The sequence below is a fragment of the Haliotis cracherodii genome, unplaced genomic scaffold (assembly GCF_022045235.1).
Source record: "Haliotis cracherodii isolate W230 unplaced genomic scaffold, xgHalCrac1.p SCAF_16, whole genome shotgun sequence".
Lineage (NCBI taxonomy): Eukaryota > Metazoa > Mollusca > Gastropoda > Lepetellida > Haliotidae > Haliotis > Haliotis cracherodii.
In genome coordinates, this window is record NW_027266271.1 from 8,160,226 (window position 1) to 8,175,008 (window position 14,783).

Below are 14,783 nucleotides of genomic sequence, written 5' to 3' on the forward strand. Positions count from 1 at the left end.
CAGGAAATGACACAGGTAATTGACGGGACAAATGATGTAATGTAAGGCCAGGAAATGACACAGGTAATTGACGGGACAAATGATGTTATGTAAGGCCAGGAAATGACACAGGTAATTGACGGGACAAATGATGTAATGTAAGGCCCGGAAATGACACACAGGTAATTGACAGGACAAATGATGTAATGTAAGGCCCGGAAATGACACACAGGTAATTGACGGGACAAATGATGTAATGTAAGGCCAGGAAATGACACAGGTAATTGACAAGGCAAGTGATTTTACGTAAGACCAGGAAAAGATACACACGTAATTGACGGGACGGGTGATGTAACGTTAAATCTGCAATCGAACCCTCGGTTTGTGACAGGATTATCTACAGTCCAAGTGCTTCGGATACGATGGCACATCCACGCACGCAACCATAATCCAGATCCTAATGCGACTACCCGACCCCAGCTCCCACCAGTTGGCAATGCTAGCATGTTTAAAGAAATTTAAAGATTCATTCAGTCTTAAAATACATATTTTGTTATACGCGACACGCTTGCTTTTACTGAATACGCTAAACACACAAACATAATACCCAAGCTGCACACATAGCGTCATGACAACGTTTCGTCTCGACTGGCACTTGGCACACGATAGACAGATACTTTTATAGACCATGATACTGGTGAAGACACACAGTTTGAAAACTATTCAGAGGAATACTCGGGCTTGCAGTCGCCACGGGAGCAAAATGAAGGTCTTATTAACACTAACTAGTTTGAAGGACACGGGATATGACGTGCATCCCAACTATTACAACACTCTTAATAGAAAGGGGACGACGAAGCTTTGAAGAAAGACTTGTACAATGTGGAGTGAACGGTATTCCAGGGTTTACTACCATACATAAGTGCCAAGAATACCATAACGATGTTTTAGCACGCAGCCTTGAACTGGTATACATTATCATACCATGAAAAATACTAATTAGGGCAATTATACACATACGTCTCACTTAACAGTCTAATTGTTTGCGAAACTGTTCGTAACAATGTAACATGATATCTATGTGATGTAGCAAGTAATTAAAGATAACTCCATACATTGGTATTGTTCGTGACGTCAATGGCGGTTTAAGGTTACGTCGTTCCAATAACAAACCGACTAACTAAGTGTCTCTGCTTGTGATAGGAAACAGGTCTAGTCGTACATGTATTGTGGGCCCAAGAGCACCTGAACGGACTCTAAGCAGATAATCCGCAGCTCCGTAGCTCTTAAAATATATTTTATTACCATTATTTCACTTAATCACGGGGATCAAAATTCGTCCATAAATGTCAGCGGTTTTTTTTCTAAAAATCAAACTTTATCTGATACACTATTTCTTAATGCTGTTTCACCTACACAGCACAAGAAGCATGGATAGATAACTGTTTTAACTGAACGCGGGTTGTATAACTGGACCAGTCTTTGTTTTCAAAATACATTTTACAAATAATATAACAATTCCGGGATATATTTCCTCATGTCACTGGTGTGTTTCGAATGCATAAAACTATTCCCGGGAAATCTATGTTTAATCTATAGGTAGCGTGAAGCGTAATTTGCTTTTCGTGTGATGCTCTCCTGGTCCGGTAGCTTAAAGGGGCACTGACCTAGAGCAATTCCCCGGGACTGGTTGTAGCCTTTGTTATTGTTTTTTCCCCTTGAGTACCCGGATGATATAGCAGAAATCTAGACTAGTTAGCGACCTGTGCTGCGCCATTCGTAATCGCATTTGTCGCTGTTATTGATAGATTAAGGGCGTTTAGTCATAATGATCAACAAACTAAAATACAGTTTAGTCTTGAAAATAACAAGGAAAAGTAAGTATCTTTGCATCGGTAATGGTGACGAAGTTTTGATAAGTCACTTGCTTGGTATTGTGCAATTTTCGTTTACACTATTTTGACTTGCAACACAAAGTACATATTTCAACTGAGCATTGCTTATTTTATTGTCTGTACATTTTATAGTCATATAATATGCGTTTATAGTCAGTTTATATGTGTAACAGTTTCACTGAGGCAATTCATTAAACGCCTAAATATTAAGTCCTTGCAGAGAGTAGCCCAGTCTCTTGTCACGCTCAGTGGAAAGAACCACCTAGATCCAGTTGACTCCAAATCTGACTATTCTCACCCCAGCCTCTATATTCTTCAACCTGTTATTTCTGGTGTCCCCCGCCGTGGTATTGCTGGAATATTGCTATAAGAGGCGTAAAATCAAACTCACTCACTCACTCTTTGTTCTGTTATATTTCTGAAGCGGCAATATTTTTCAGAGGTCGGCTTCAGATCCAAGCTGAAGTCATCGATGAATGGAATATACAGACTTGATTACTAAATTTTGTATATATATTGTATATAGTTTGAAAAATATGTTGGGTCAGATGATTAGAAACAATGATAGGTTTCGAGTGGCGTCCTTTGACGAAGTAGCGAAGAGCATACACACTCTTGTAGGAAAGTCGTTATTCATGTGATATAACATTAATTTTGATATAACCCGATTTGAAATGATAAATACGATGAAATGTATCAACCAAGTCAGTGAGCCTGACACCCGATCCCGTTAGTCACCTCTTTGGACAAGCATTACCTCTTACGACAAGCATGGGTTGCTGAAGACATATTCTAACCCGGACCTTCATGGGGCGTCTTCAAAGGACGCCTGTGGGACACCTGTACTTAACAACTAGTGAGGTCAGTCGATCCCCATCTAAAGAATTTTTAACAAGTATATTGAATAAGGGTACTATTTCACTGTAGAATCACTTGGGACACATACAAAACAATCATGGTATAAAGTGTTATACAGTAACTCACCTTACGACGTATATTTACCTATTTACCTTTCACGTGCGCATTGCCAAAAGATTAGAGAACGATAAGGTCGAGGGAAATGCTTGCACGGAAATTATAAATACACTTTTGTATGCACGAGACATTGATTTGCTATACTTTGTGGCAGTTGTGCACAGAAACTAATCATTCGAAGATGGGTAATTATCAATACACATTGCATGTGTACGGGAAGTCATGGAAGTTCAAAGATGACCCATACTGTAAGGATTCAGGTGATCTTACACATGTTTATACATGTATATTAGACATCTTACTTCTTTCTAAAGGCTTATTTCCCATAAGAAAATGGTCGGTATAATCGCGCATGGCTGTTATTCCTCCAGGGTAAGAAACAGTTTCATCATATTTCCCCTTATATTTTTACTGGGAAATATCAGTTTTGCATTACGCTATTTGGCTTTTTTCAATGTACCATTGCCTTGGCTGTCATATCCTCATTGTCGCGTTTAGTTAAATCTGATATTGGCCTCACTGACATCAGTGGTATATTATGGGAAAAGGCTGAACAAAAGGTGTTTATGTTTTTAAAGCTGCACCACGCATTCATGGATATATATCATTTCTATCAACTGCTACGCTAGGCTAGGGGTTCGTATGATTTGAAACTTGCTTCAGATGGTCAGAAGTACATATCATCTTAAATTTGTTAAAAGTGCCCATAACATTATGTGCTGGGCACCAAAAGAAACTGAGGATATCATGTTGGTGCCTAGTATGAGTCAGTGTAAAATGCTGGCTGTAAGTGGGAAGAGGTTTGCATAATTTGATAATTATTGAAGGTGGCCGCCACCATAGCACCAAGTTATGGTCGTCATTGTGTGATCTTTGACCCCTTTCATATTGGTCAGAGTTAGCTACCAAAAGTACCTGTCTATAGTTACTGTATGATTTATAAACAGAAACTTATCATGACATCGACCTTAAAGGGGCACTGATCTAACGCAATTCCCCGGGACTGGTTGTTGCCTTTGTTATTGTTTTTTCCCAGTGAGTACCCGGATGTAGAGCAGAAATCTAGACTAGCTCGCGACCTCTGTTGCGCCATTCGTAAGCGCATTAGTCACTTTTATGGATACCGGTAGTAATAAGAGCGTATGGTCACATTGATCAGCAAAATGGAATACAGTTTTCGAGATAATAAGGAAATGTAGGTATCTTTGTGGGTAGCATCGGTAATGGTGACGAAGTTTTGATAAGTCACTTGCTTGGTAATTTTGCGATTTTCGTTTACACTATTTTGACTTGCAACACAAAGTAAATATTTCATCTGAGCATTGCTTTTTTTATAGTGTGTATATTTTTTTACTGTCAAAATGTGTAACATATTTATTAAACGTCTAAATATTCAGTTATTTCACAAAGTGACTGAACAACATTTCCATCTGTATTATTATGATAACGAATTCCAAACATTTTGATGTTTAATGTCATCACCGAGAGACTGAAAATGTAACGTTGAAAAGTACATTTCTATGTTGTTTGGCTTCTAATCCTACATAATAATCTTTTGTGATGTTTGTAGGCCCTTTTGATCGTCTTAATCAATCTGGACAGATTTTTAGTCAAAATGACATTTTACATTTTACACATTTTATAAATTGCCTGAGAGAATCACATTTTACAAATTGACGGTAATCTATACACGCTTACAAAGGAAATGACCTGTGAAAACAACGTCTATCGCGCATTGAAGAATTTCCCAACCAAGACGTAGAGAAACAAGAACGAATCGGTTCAAATGAAGGAAAACAAAATGCAAATACCATAATTACAACTTACCAAATTTATGTGTATAAATAGGCAGCTTCCTTGTTCGAGTAATGTATCCGTGAATATCCACTCAAAGGAATAATATCCCACTCATCTGCAGCTATACAAAATAACTTATTCGATGTCACGTGTTTCTGTAACTATCAAATATTCTAAAAGATATATATCGTTTCGGGATATTATAACCAGTGTTCGTTTCTCAACTGATCACTTGGATTGTTTCAGGTGTTTCACATAGGTGTCAAGTCTCAAGGGTTGGCTGAGAAAGCCCACGTGACAACTATTTTCATTACGTCCACGGTTCCTAAAAAATCCACTGAGTTTGATAACAATGAGCAACCAATCAACGTATTATCAGTTAACCCTTTGAACAAAGTATGTTGTTTTTACAACGGCACTTCACGCCATGATATGAGTGTATTCCCTTTGTTTTAGTAAACCTAGACATGTAAACACTCACTTTTGACATATCCACTGTGCAAGATAACAGTGATTAATCAATCAACGTATTTTCTGTTAATCCTTTGATGACTAGGAACGATCCGTTGATTTACCAAAAAAAGTAAATCAACTGATCATTCATCTCTTGCTGGGCTGCCACGTGCATATTACATAACGCACATTTCACCTCACTTTAAACCTGCATTTAGATTGAATAATTACCCCAGACACAATAAATGCCAAATGAGAACCTTTGTCAGGTAATCTAAGTGGTGCTACCACTAATTATACCTGTAATAAATTCATTAACTGAGCATCAAGTGAATGACGACAAATACACAAGTGTAGGGTTATACGAGAAAACGTGGATGACAACAAGGGAGTAGTAATCGTATTATCGACGCAATCCGAAAACCGAAAATGCTTTCACTGCATGGATACTTTTTTTTAGTATTAAACTATAACCATCTGGGGTATTTCCAAATGACGACTTCCGATGAGCTCCGCCGTTCTTTTTGTCTGTTTGTTTAGGCTGAAGAAATTAATTAACATGCGCCCTTTGTCGAATCTTTATAGATCACATTTAACCAATCAGTGTTTATTCAAAAATGCGTAAAACAAATATTGCCTCCAGCCTCCAAGTGTATTTAGCTGTCCTTGCAGACGGTAGCCCAGTCTCTGGTCACGCTCAGTTGCGTTGCGTATCATCCGGGTACTCACGGGGGAAAAAACAATAACAAAGGCAACAACCAGTCCGGGGAATGGCGTTAGATCAGTGCCCCTTTAAGTGTGTTACCATTAATGCCATGTCGATCGAAACTGATTCTAATCCTTGGGTATTTATGCCACATATTATTGAACCCGTTTTCTTGCTATCGTTCTGTACTTGTGTATTAAGACTTGACTTTCACTTTGTGTGAGTTCATTGGAGTCTGAACCTTCATAGAGTGATAGCCAAACTGTATGAACTCTATGAAGGTTCATAATCCAATGAATTCACACGCAGTGAAAATCAATTCTTATGGTTTTATATATCATTATTTTTTACCTCGAAGGATGTAGTTCTAAAGAAAGATTTATTTAATACGCATGATTCAAAACGAGAGGTGACAAGAGTGTATGTATGCTCAACATGCTCTCCAGGAACAACTTTTGAAGTTTCTTTAGAACAGATGTATTCAATTAATATCCTCATTAAATAAGAAAGGTCTGTTGAGCAACTACCTTAGTAAATCAGTCACAATGACAGCGCGTCGTAATACATTTACATAGCGACGTAAACATGGCCGACGCAACGTGACGGGGGAGATTTCCGATTTTGTGATATTTATGTTGTGGTGCAACTTCGGTGATACCTTCAAGCAGTGAATGGGTACCCAGTAGGAGGTATTGGGAACTCTTTAACACTTTCACTGAATATTCCCCAGGGACATGAAAATTGAATCAGATCATACACTGAGACGTTGCCGCAGCTAGTATAGAACTGAACAACAATAAGCAGCTGTTTGTATTTGACGTGAAGTCATGTGATGACGTCACTCTGTATCTCCAAGACGACATTCGGGAAGAATATCAAATCACTATCAGAGCAGGATCGGTCGTCTCGGAAATTGCAGCCTGTCGCGGAGGTCAGTGCCAGGTGGTGGTCAAACCTATGGTGGAGGAGGAATTCTGTTGGGGTCACGCATCCTTCTGGGTGAGCTCCCGTACACTCGACAAGATCCTAGAGTTCGGCAAGGGATGCGAGAAAGGTAATGCCGTGTTGGCTTAACTTGACACAGGGAACGACTTCCGGATCACGAAGGTCCAAGTGTCTTCCAGACTGACAGGAAGCTGGAAGTTAGGGGGTGAGAATTTCAGGAACCATGAAAATACACAACTGTTCAAGACAAACCTTCCTTTGACTGCGATCGAGATGAAGTTTGGTCTGAACAGTGGTGTACATGTGCGTGTATTAATGTTTCTATGTCCACGTAATACTATTTCAAAGAAGAGATTGTCTGCAACGAAATACTTTTTGAGAGGATTTAAGAATGCGATTAGGAGTGGACCATTTGATTTCTCGTGGAGTATGGGAGGTGGGGGAAGATAGAAAAATACACAGCTTATAATTTTGTGTAAATAAAAAATCAGCCTCTGCTTGTTGAAAATATTATCACATCCAGAGATAGGCGTGAGCCCGGTAACTGTCATTCTGCTACAGCGTAAACTCCTTGCGACGTAGTCATGCGTTGCTCCTTGATGTAGCCTGCCAACAGCTTGTTTTCTGTGTTGTGGCGTTCATCTTAACATGCTAATTGTCTCTGTCAAACGGTGTTGTACGTTGACCTGCTGTAAGTACAGCATGAGTTCCACTGATTCGGGTACCTAAGCACTGCATTACTCAGCCAATTGTTTTAGTTGTGCTTGAGCGATTGATTCTCAACCATTTGTAACACTATACTGTGTTTAGAATGTCGTGTAAGTACTTTCTGACATTTTAGGGTGGTACGGGTGGCCTAGTCACATAAGGTGCCGTAACTTTCTGTGCAGAGTTGCGTCCCTTAGGCGTACCAGAATCCTATGAACAGGGGTTCGGATTCCGGCTCACTCTGTGTTTGTAGGTTTGTCAGCATCAAAGTTGTGAACATCTAAGACAGTCATTACTTCAGGCTTTGCTCACACTAAGACATAAAACTGAAATACTGTTCAAAGCGGCGTAAATACCAAACTCCAAAATTAATGAATATCCGTAAATGAATGATATTTGGCGCAATAGTTAACGAGTGAGGTTCGCAATATGCCATGCCCTCTGTAGGTACTTATAATCGAGCATGGGTCAGATCGACAACTAGTTGAGTGAGCTACGCCCCAAGCTGTCCAGTACGACGACTCTTTGACCAGCCCATAGCGCCAGCTGTCCAGTACGACCACACTTTGACCAGCCCATAGCGCCAGCTGTCCAGTACGACGACTCTTTGACCAGCCCATAGCGCCAGCTGTCCAGAATGACGAAACTTTGACCAGCCCATAGCGCCAGCTGTCCAGTATGACGACACTTTGACCAGCCCATAGCGCCAGCTGTCCAGAACGACGACACTTTGACCCACCCATAGCGCCAGCTGTCCAGTACGACGACACTTTGACCCACCCATAGCGCCAGCTGTCCAGAACGACGACACTTTGACCAGCCCATAGCGCCAGCTGTCCAGAACGACGACACTTTGACCAGCCCATAGCGCCAGCTGTCCAGTACGACGACACTTTGACCAGCCCATAGCGCCAGCTGTCCAGTACGACGACACTTTGACCAGCCCATAGCGCCAGCTGTCCAGAACGACGACACTTTGACCAGCCCATAGCGCCAGCTGTCCAGTACGACGACACTTTGACCAGCCCATAGCGCCAGCTGTCCAGAACGACGACACTTTGACCCACCCATAGCGCCAGCTGTCCAGTACGACCACACTTTGACCAGCCCATAGCGCCAGCTGTCCAGTACGACGACACTTTGACCCACCCATAGCGCCAGCTGTCCAGAACGACGACACTTTGACCAGCCCATAGCGCCAGCTGTCCAGAACGACGACACTTTGACCAGCCCATAGCGCCAGCTGTCCAGAACGACGACACTTTGACCAGCCCATAGCGCCAGCTGTCCAGTACGACGACACTTTGACCGGCCCATAGCGCCAGCTGTCCAGAACGACGACACTTTGACCCACCCATAGCGCCAGCTGTCCAGTACGACGACACTTTGACCAGCCCATAGCGCCAGCTGTCCAGTACGACGACACTTTGACCGGCCCATAGCGCCAGCTGTCCAGAACGACGACACTTTGACCAGCCCATGGCGCCAGCTGTTCAGTACGACGACACTTTGACCAGCCCATAGCGCCAGCTGTCCAGTACGACGACACTTTGACCAGCCCATAGCGCCAGCTGTCCAGAACGACGACACTTTGACCAGCCCATAGCGCCAGCTGTTCAGTACGACGACACTTTGACCAGCCCATAGCGCCAGCTGTCCAGTACGACGACACTTTGACCAGCCCATAGCGCCAGCTGTCCAGTACGACGACACTTTGACCAGCCCATAGCGCAACTATGTAAATGTACACTAGTCTGGACATGTCTTGATTTGCACAACAGTCTTTGAACATTTCTATTTCTCAACATGACTCATATTCAACAATCAACTGAATATTAAAGTAAGTGTCTTATGAACAATCGAAATCACATCGAATTACGAGTTATCCATAGTGGGAAGCAAGCGGTGAGATTAGACCAAATTCTGTTAACAATTTGAAATGTATATTTAGTGTACTTCTAGAAATTGTGGTAGGGGTGGTGGTGGCATGGCCACCTGTACAAAAATATACTCCACCCCCACCTCCTTCCCCAGATCTGCATATTTCTTACATTGAGTTGTCCCATTAAATTATAGTCTCTGGTTTTCTGGACTGGCTGGTAAAAGTTGACTTGCCGATCATTGCTAAGGATGGTCCAACCTCACAAATTCACTTTTTTTCAGACAGTTCCGTGTGTTACAACAGCAGCAAAAGCACTTCCGACAGCCTTGACAAATACAACCGATCTCCCACCGCAGTCTCCCGCAAACGGAAGCAGCCAATCTGTCGTGACAACACAACTCACCACCAAGATGCTGGCCTCCTCAGCCTCAGCTCCTACTGTTACAACCCTCAGCCTCCTGTCTGCTGTCGTCGTCATCGCCCGCCAGTACAGGTAGAGAAATGACCGTCAAGATCTGCAGATAGCAATGCCTGTACAATGGATTTCTACATTTCGAATATTATCCAACTTTTATCAAAAAATAAAAAGGCTAATCAAATTGTTTTAATGTTTTCTGTCATGTACGTGCCCGTTTGGTAGCTGGAGTGAATAGGTCCCCAGTTACATCATACTCGCTTAAAGAGAGGATTAAATGTGTACTGAGTGATCAGAGTCAACGCATGGTCACTGGACCGCCTCCGTCCGGGGTTCGATCCCCGGTCGTGTCATACCAAAATATGTCAAAAGATGGTACTTGTTATGAACACACAATGCCATTTAGAAAGACTTCAAATTACACTTGTCAGAGGGGTACCCAAAGTACGTGATCTAGACTACCAGTTGTTGGACTTTCATTTTGTGGAAGCCTCGGTGGCTGAGTGGGGTAGATTGCTGACTTTGTGTGCTGGTGATGAGGTGCCTTACTCTGGAAGCGTGGGTTCGAATTCCGGACGGGACTCACCCCCAAAAAGTACGAGGATCTGTACTTTACAAAGAAAGTGTTATCCCAAATATAACACTTAATACGTGGTATTTGTTGTTACCCTGCCTGGCGCCCGGCATTAACGGGATTACACAAGTATTAGTCGTCTCGGAGTCAGTATACTGTGTCTGAGTAGGGTATTCATGTTAACCTGCGTCATGGTATCTCAGATGACTAACACTATAAAATCGGCATTTGTCCGGACTCGTGCAAGCAGTCAAACACACGTGCATGCACGTCACTATATAAGTGCAAAAATCTTCGACGCGACGTTAAACCCCGTTGCACCTCACCAGCATTAAACTATATTCACTCACTCATTCGCTGAAATGTATGTCCAAGGATTGGTAGAAGAAAGGACAACTGCAGGTAAATGTGAGAGGATAATGAATATGATAAATATAAAAACATGCAAAATCTGAAGCAGCTCGTTCACCATCTTTTCCTGCCCCCAAACTTTCACACCAGAAATCATTCTGAGTTTACCATATCTGATGATAACTGACATCACCAATGTCTGTAGTTGTCTTTCTTCACTAAAACATTCACTAAGTTCTGATTGGTGAAGGAGCGGGCGATTATGCTCACAGTCGGGATACAAATTTCATGTAGCCCGTTGACATATCAATTAGAACACATCTTAGGTAACCTGCTTATCTCGCATATGTATCGATGTAATGAACCGATGTTTATCTGATGCATTAGGTAAAGGGAAGTAACTCGGCTCGTTTGCGTCGTCTGCTACGAGTTTTGCTAACTCGGTGCAGTACAACTTAGTCCTATGCCTCTAGCTAACCTAATTACACATTGATAAGTTGTTGTTTTTTATCAAACTATAATGACATCACTTCCACGTCCCATGTCTGGAGAGTTCTATTCCTGTAGATACCATACTAACAAAGTTATGAGCACATTTCTTTTAATGACATCACTTTTGTTTTGGACAACGCATGTCCAATGCAGCACAAGGTCAACTTCAAAACAGAATGTCCCATGCACCTAGCTACCCCAAAGAAAATATTAATAACAACCACATCCGGGCTAATGACCTGGAACTTCAATCTAAAAATGGGGGCGCGACGAACGATTGGTTGCCTGCCCAAATGAAGAACGTAATGGGTTGTTATAAAACATGTCTTTCTGAGTTTGGTACGATCGTGGGAATATCCACTGTGAAAAGCATACAAATAAATAGGTCACACTGCAAAAGAAAACACAAAAAAGTAACAAGGTAAGAAAATATTTAATAGGCCATGAAGGTTTTTTTTTACCCAACAAAGCGGACCTAATGGTAATTGCAGACGAGTTTGTTTAAAAAATGACAGACAGCGGTCTGTAAATAATCGAGTCTGGGCCAGACAATCCAGGGAGTGACATAACCAGCGATCTACGCAATTGGAATACGATGACATGCATTAACAAGTCAGTGAACCTGACAACAGTATTGCTTTGTTGATATCTGGGGCCACGCGGAAACTTTCGAAAATATCTCACTGTCTTTCTCCTGTTGGCATTTTTATGTCCGGCAGGCATTCGACAATTTCAAGCCTGCCATCCAGGGTGTCAATTGGTAGTTGCCTTGGCCGTTGAAGTCATGGCGCATGTCAGCGTTCTGGATTTGTACAACTGTGTGAAGCTCGTATATTTTCAAGTACCTTAAATGCAGACGGCAGCCCTTTTCTCAATACTTTTGGGATTTGTGTAAAATAGTATTCGGGATTCAGACGTGAGCAAGGAGACTCAGAGTGAAAAAATCACGTGACTTAAAGTAGGCGGGGATTGGCGCCTCATCAACGGCAGTTAATTATAAGTAATACAAGAACACAATTTTATAGAATACACTTTATTATTCAGTATGATTATCCTGGACGCTCCGGAACGCTCTTTAGTTGGACCGACCAAATTCTAATTAATGCATGCCCATTTACAATGGACAGAGTAACAATTTCAGCATATTATGAGAGGCTGCTTAAATGTGTGCAAAGTACCTGAAGTAATATATAGTTCAGTCCAAATTAATACCCTAAAAGCCTAATATATGTATCATGAATTTCACAAAATCTCTAAACGGCAAAACACTTCACTACAAAGTTGATATATACTGTATTTCCTTGATTAAACGCCTGGGCGTTTTATGTTTCTGACACTTTACACCCGCTTTAATCGCTTTAAAAGATAATTATGGGGATAATTCCGTGAATAAAAAGTTGTGTTTATTCTTCGAGGCCCAGTGGTTCATTAGTGTCTGGAGTTTAATCCAGGAAATACGGTGTGCTAAGTTTCATGGATGTTGGAAATATCAAATATTATGCTCTGGAAACCATTAAAGACAGACGGAGATGCTGGCACTATTTCCTGGCAGATCAATGGGAGAAATAACAGAACAATGTAAAAGTATAAATGGGCACAAGAAAAAACAAAACAAACACAGCTTGAACTAATTACTTAGAGCTATTAATCACAGTATATACAATTTCAAAACAAACATCAACATTTGGTTTCACACATTGGTCAAATGTTAGACTAAGTAGTAGTTAAATAACATGGTAAAGGGGCATATCTGTTGGAATTAATTGAAAAATCTCATAATAATGATATCACTGTATAACATAAATATATTGATACATGAAAACAAAGATTTCAAATGTGTAAGGAGTCCTAAAAACAATGGCAGAAGATTTATGAAGGAATATATAATTTCATCAAAGAAATGTTTCAGATTTTATCACAGGTTATTGGTGATCACACATAATTTGGACCAAAGGGTTATTATACATATCACAATTGATTGTGATGCCATGGTAACCAATGAGGTTACAATGGTCTGCAAAGCATTGTGATGCAATTTCATTGTAATGATATCTACAATGTAGATACCGCTTGGTCTCACCCAAGCTATCTCTTCTTTGGGAACCAGATTTGGATGATAAACATACACTCTTCAAAAAAAGAAACGCACAGGTAGTATGTAGTTCTTTTAATCTGACTACACAAAAACTCCGGTATATAAATTCGATATGTTATTTGAAAATGTTGAAATGTTTTTCTTTTCTTTTCCCCACAAAGAGCAAAGTTGATTTGTATGCAAAGTTACATTAATGCATTCAAACAGTTTTGTTTTTTTAGTTCTGGAAAGGAATTTTGTCTTGCATATCAGTATATGTATATTATATGTACATTATATGTTTATTATCACTTTCAGTGATTATCTGGAACTAGCCACAATTTGAGGATGGGTACTACCGGTATCTGTTTCAGAGTTGTTCTAGCCCTTATCTCTATTTGAAATATTGGCCTTGTCCACACTCAGCAATATTCCAGCTATATGACGTCTGTCTGTAAATAATCGAGTCTTGGCAGATCCTCATAAGGTTGAGGTTTCTGAGATGATGATTCTCACACATAACGCCTACTAGTAATTACAGTAAACTATGTTTATAACAAACACGGTCATAACAGGTTGACAAATATATCAAACTCTTATGTCAGTCCCAGCCATTTGCTGTATATTTTATGATATAAAATTGATGGATATAACACGCTTATATGATATAACAGATATTGCGAACTCACTTTGAGGTCCTGCGAAATGTTTATGTTTATAATGAACTGTAAATCTCTGTTGCTCACCAATCACCCATCACCAATCAGCCTATCAAAACATCTGTGGAAGATCGCCAGCGGTTTAAAGAAGCAATTAAGAATTGAAGGTAGATGAAAAAGGTAGATGAAGCAATAGCCTAGGCCAAAATCCCCTCCTTGACAACTTCATCAGCAGAACAAGGTAGATGAAGCAATAGCCTAGGCCGAAATCTCCTCCTTTACAACTTCATCAGCAGAACAAGGCAGATGAAGCAATAGCCTAGGCCGAAATCTCCTCCTTTACAACTTCATCAGCAGAACAAGGCAGATGAAGCAATAGCCTAGGCCGAAATCTCCTCCTTTACAACTTCATCAGCAGAACAAGGCAGATGAAGCAATAGCCTAGGCCGAAATCTCCTCCTTTACAACTTCATCAGCAGAACAAGGCAGATGAAGCAATAGCCTAGGCCGAAATCTCCTCCTTTACAACTTCATCAGCAGAACAAGGCAGATGAAGCAATAGCCTAGGCCGAAATCTCTTCCTTTACAACCTTATCAGCAGAACAAGGCAGATGAAGCAATAGCCTAGGCCGAAATCTCCTCCTTGACAACTTCATCAGCAGAACAAGGTAGATGAAGCAATAGCCTAGGCCGAAATCTCCTCCTTTACAACTTCATCAGCAGAACAAGGCAGATGAAACAATAGCCGAGGCCGAAATCTCCTCCTTTACAACCTTATCAGCAGAACAAGGCAGATGAAGCAATAGCCTAGGCCGAAATCTGCTCCTTTATTGAAAAATTGAGCGGTTATTGAAAAATATATAGAAGAATCAACCTAA